The sequence below is a fragment of the Anomaloglossus baeobatrachus genome, chromosome 6, assembly GCF_048569485.1.
Source record: "Anomaloglossus baeobatrachus isolate aAnoBae1 chromosome 6, aAnoBae1.hap1, whole genome shotgun sequence".
Taxonomy (NCBI): Eukaryota; Metazoa; Chordata; class Amphibia; order Anura; family Aromobatidae; genus Anomaloglossus; species Anomaloglossus baeobatrachus.
Window position 1 is genome coordinate 327,105,507 of NC_134358.1, and position 5,706 is coordinate 327,111,212.

Genomic DNA, 5,706 nt, shown 5'->3' on the forward strand with positions numbered 1-5,706 from the left:
TTCATGGGCAGTTATTTTGCTCCTTTTTTGCCCAACACGCTTCTTGCAACCCTGTTGGCTATTTGCCATGAAATGCTTGACTGTTCGGTGATCATGCTTCAAAAGTTTGGCAATTTCAAGACTGCTGCATCCCTCTGCAAGACATCTCACAATTTTGGACTTTTCAGAGCCCGTCAAATCTCTCTTCTGACCCATTTTGCCAAAGGAAAGGAAGTTGCCTAATAATTAAGCACACCTTATATAGGGTGTTGGTGTCATTACACCACACCCCTCCTCATTGCAGAGATGCACATCACCTGATTTACTTAATTGATTGTTGGCTCTCAAGTCTATACAGCTTGGAGTAGGACAACATGTATAAAAGTATCATTTGCCTAATAATTCTGCACACAGTGTAGAACTGTTGCAGAGTCTGATACGGAATGGATATCCCTTTGCCTGGAGACCCCCCTGGAGATAAATACGTATATCTTTTTGTTTTTGGGAACACATTCTGTGGCTTTAATAAATACAAAAAACTGGTGGGATCCATGTTAAGAGGATTCAGCTGCCGCTGCTTCTGTGCTGCTGACGGTAACTTTCTCTGTGGGAAGGTCTGCGCTGCTTGTATTCTCCACTCTAGATTTGCCATTTTCCACAGAGGGTAAGGAGATCTGGTCCAGCAGTGTAGGGAGTGTGTAGGGCAGTGTAGGGATTGGGTCGCTTGCAATAGGTGCCATAGGAAATGCGGAGAACTGAGGATTTACTGATAGTGGAAGGAGTCCTGCTAGGTTAAGTGCTGGTAACGGACCAATAGGTGGCAAGCCTGGCACACTGTGTGTCAAATCAGGGAAGCCAGGCCTGGGTATTAGGGTGGCTGCAGGTATGTTAAGATTGGATAAATTCTGTAATGTGGGAAGTCCAGTGGCATGAGACCTGGTAGTGACACGGTTTGATTGAGAGGGCCAATGGCAAGGGACTGGTTGATTTGTGGCGTTAATATGGGTACTGTTGGTAAACCTGAGTTAAAAGCACTGGTGAGAGCAGGGGGTTTGCATTAAGTGACAGTCCGGACAGACTTCGTTCTATTCCTGTGGTTGCAACAGGCAATGTCGGAGGAGAATTTACAGATGACAACTGGACCTCCGTAAAGCCGTCTTTTAGAGGACTCACAGGTGCCGGTGACTGCCCTGTCAGAGAGCTCTTCTTTCGTTCTTCAAATGGTTGCGTAGGTATGCAGTGAAGGTTACAATAACCTATTCCACATCCTAAGCTGCCCTCTCCACCTCAGGCAGAGTTTGGTGTGATGACCACTTCTCGACAGTTGTCTGTGCCCATGCTGTGCACATACAATTTTAAAGGCTTTCCTTCGTGGGTCTCAATGAGGGAGAACAGATCTTCAGGATCATTCATAACAGTGTCTGCTCCAATTATGTTGTCTGTGTGAGGTCTCAAACCAGCTAATGCTGCAGGAAAATTGTCATTCTCATTGGCGTCATCAAAGCTACAAAATCTTAAGCTGACCCCCAGCAGCCCTTGTCCTCCCCACATATTACTGGGGGTAACCGTTGCCTCTTTCAGTTCCAGTGTCTTGCTGCGATACACCACCATTTTCACAGGCTTTTCAACATTGGCCTTCAAAAGATCCTTCAGTGAATCAGTGTCTTTATTCAATCTCAGCCCATTGATGGAGACTATAAATTCAAAGAATGGCTCCAGCCCCACTCTGTGCCCAGGGGAATTTTCTTGCACCCGCAGGATGTTGTAGCCTTCCGTCCCTCCGCCAGGGATCTCCACACTCTGCTGCACCACCCATGTTAGGCGGCGGCCCCTAAACTGGACGCTCCTTGTGCTCGGATCTTTTTGTTTTTGCGGACAAGTGTGCACACTGACTTAATAGTGGTTTTGGCACCGGACCAGGTCTAATATATACTACGCAGCCGCCATTGCTGCAGTACTGTTGGTCATACCTCCCAACTTTTGAAGAAAGGAAAGAGGGACAAATTAAGCGGCGCATACAGCGCGCCGCGTCAAATTTTGACCACGCCCCTAGCCACACCCCTACCCACACCCATTTGGCAGTAAGGGTCATTCAGCAGTTGCCCCAGACTGTTCGTTAATAGTCATAGCAGCCAGAATTTTCTTATATTTATATGTGTCACTATATGACATGTTGCTTATTTGTGCCTATAAAGCCGTGTTCACATGCTGCATAATCTCAGGTTTTTTATGTTTCTGCTGCTGTCGGCACCAAACTACACAATAACAATCTACTCTGATTATTCCATTTTTGCTGTTTTTTTCTGCCTTTTCTCCATTATTTAATGTGTTTTTCGTTCAGATGTGAATCTGCATTTTTAAGTGTTTTTATTGTACAGAGAAGCTTTTTCCTGGGTTTTTTTAAGATCCACATAGAAACCTGTACAGAAAAAAAGCATCAAAGCCGCAGAGTTCAGCGGAGTCTTCTCGTGGAATCCACTTTACTTGGATAATTAAACACAGCAGAATAAATGTGCAAAAAAAACAGCAGAAAAAATGCAGCATTTACACTACATGTGAACACGGACTAAATGTCCAAGCAAAGTGGATGAGACATCATGAAATCTCTGCCCCTTTTATGTTTGAAGACGCTGCTGAACTGCGCGGATTTGGTGTTTTTTTTTCTTTATAATGTTCCGGATTCACATCTGCCCTCAACATGTGTCAAAAAAGGGACAATGCATAAAAAATACCGCAAACACGCAATAATCAGAGAAGATTGTTATTGCGCTCGTGGTGCGGACAGCGGCAGAAAAAAACACAGCATTTACACTACGTGTGAACACGACCTCAACAATACATTTGTATTACATTTTTTATGGGTTTTAATAAAGAAAAATAATAAATTGCGCCATTTTTTTCCCGCCATTTACCGATCCCCATCAATAATCTGATCACTGTCTTGTTCTGGTCCTTACGATTACAGGGAAACCAAATATGTCCATGTTATTTGCTTATTTGTGATGTTTATTATTTTATAAAAAAGTGTAATAAAATTACATTATTCTATTTTTTTTATTATTTTTAGTAATTTTATTACAAGAAAAAATACACCTTTTCCTCTCCCTCTAGAATACAGGAGACAGAGACGCTGCTCTGTAAAATGGAGCTTTGTGTCCTGTGTAATCTGCTGTGCAATCAGAGGCTTCATTGTAGGTTTATTTATATAAAATCCTCCCTTTCACATCTTCAATTCCTAGTGGCTCAACAGCTAGAACAGTTAGGAAAGCCTAGGAGACTGCTGGACACAGGAAACTAGTTTGCTGATTCAAATCCAAGTTGGTGAACATAAATAAAGGTTTTTTTGTATTTTTTTTTCTCATTTCTTTATAGTAGTTTTATGGGTACAAATGAATCTGACTCTTTCCTTCACCTACAAAGAGATGCAATATTTATCTATCTATCCTTCTATCTATCTATCTATCTATCTATCTATCTATCTATCTATCTATCTATCTATCTATCATTCTATCTGTCTATCAATTATATCTATCTATCTATCTATCTATACTTGTATCTATCCTTCTATCTATCTATCTATCTATCTATCCTTCTATCTATCTATCTATCTATCCTTCTATCTATCCTATCTATCTGTCAATTATATCTATCCTTCTATCTATCCCTCTATCAATTATATCTATCTATCTATCCTTCTATCTATCCCTCTATCTATCTATCCTTCTATCTATCCATCTATCTATTATCTGTCATGTATCTATATATCCCTCTATCATCCATCCATCCATCCATCCCTCTATCATCCATCCATCATCCCTCTATCATCCATCCCTTTATCATCATCCCTCTATCATCCCTCTATCATCCATCCTTCTATCATCCATCCCTCTATCATCCCTCTATAATCCATCCCTTTATCATCCGTCCATCTTTGCAGCTGAATAATCTGCTTCTGGTTTCTCAACAGCAATATAGAGGTCAAGATAACTAAAACTGCCTATGTTTTACAATACAGGCAGTAGCTCAGTGGTAGAGCTGCTGCATATGGAACAATGAGTTTCACAGTTCACAGGTTTGAGTCCCGGCCGCCTGATAATCCAGAGCTGATGATAACTTAACTTAATTTATTCACTGCACTGAGGGGAGGAGCGGGACATCAGCTGTGAGCCACGGGAGTGCGGGACACACCTCTAAAATCAGGGCAGTCCTGCAGAATCCAGGATGGTTGGGAGGTATGCTGTTGGTGTATCTCTGCTAGCAATTGGTTAACCCTGGGGTACTTTCCTGTGTTGCTTATATGTGTGGGGGAAGGGTGGGGAATTAGAGTTTCTGCTAAGATTGTTAATTGGTGTGTTGGTCCAGGGATTGCTCCTTCATACACCCAGTGATTTACACCTTGTAGTGTTTCCAGAAGTTCCTGTTTAGGTAAACTGTTCCTGTCCTATTAGAGTCAATCCTTAGCCCAGCACGCTGATCCCGGTTCAGTAACCGGGTGCCTGTACATTTATTTGCATTACATTCCCATTGCCTTAATCAGGTTATAAAAAAAATTACGTTTAAACAGAGTCTGATCTCATTCCTCGTTCGTGACCCGCTGTATCCTGAGAGTAACTTCTTGGTTTCACAGTAACAAGTGTTAATTTTCCTGTGGGCTGCAGTACTAACCACCAGACACATGAAGTCATTGTCTTTATTTTTACTCTTATATAGTCATTTAGGGAGAGCAAGGAGAGATAGAGACCAGGGTGAGTCAATTGCATTGCATTGCAACTAATGCAGTGTTCAGTCATGTAGTGATTGAATAATGCATTAGTTAAGTAGACACCTTTAGCAAAGAGACAAGTGTGGCGCCCTGGACTAGCCAGGTAGTCACAGGTAACACACACACACCCCCACCCCCACTAGACAGTAACATTAGCCAAACATAAAGTCCTTGTTGCCTCCCACCAGGGTCTGATGTCCACACCAGGCAGGGTGGAGCCAAGCGGTTGACCTCATCCACCGAGGAGTTCACAGGCCTGGAGGCGGGAAAAGTGGAGGAGGTTGAAGTGAGAGGAGTAAAGTGGAGAGTGTCTGGGTTTGTGGCCCAGGCACTGACAACAAGGTTGGCAGACGGTGGTGGCCGTCTGCAGGAGTGGTGAATCAACGCGGAACCGTAGGACTGGGGACGGGCGGTGGCCCGCCGGTACCGACCAGGGAGTGAAGTGAAGCCAGCACACACAGGCAGGGCCATCGGACCCCGACTAGTCTTGGAGTCACCGTCAACAGTCAAATCCGAGTGTGACAGGAACCCCGGGGGTTTCCTAACAGCCAAAGACCTGTTAGAAGGCAACCGTCTGCACCTTGAGGGTATACAGCTACTGCCTAAGGCTAGAGACCCAAGGGCCAGCGCCTGCGGACAAACGGTCTCCTCCGGCATCCATACGCCGGGGAGCGGACTACCATTGGGGACCCATCGTAGTCAAACAGTACACAAATGTGCAGGGAAAGACAGCCGCCATCACCTGTCCAGGGAGAGACACTGCAGCCGGCTACGGGGCCCGTCCATCCAGCCGTTTGGTTTACTGAGGACTTTGTGCATCTCTTACTGAGTGAGTACACCTGTGCCATCCGGCACCACGCCGCGCTATCCCTGTAACCCTGCACCTCACCAACCCTGCCTTCCCGTCACACCACTGGGCCCCGGGACCACCGACCCCTCCCCATGGAGGGGGAAAACAACATCCC

At 44.6% G+C, this 5,706-nt stretch overlaps 1 pseudogene; it reads right to left on the reverse strand.

The window, feature by feature from the left end:
- Nucleotides 1-533: 533 nt before the first annotated feature.
- Nucleotides 534-1,761, reverse strand: LOC142244329 (Golgi reassembly-stacking protein 2 pseudogene; annotated as a pseudogene).
- Between the last annotated feature and the right edge of the window lie 3,945 nt (nt 1,762-5,706).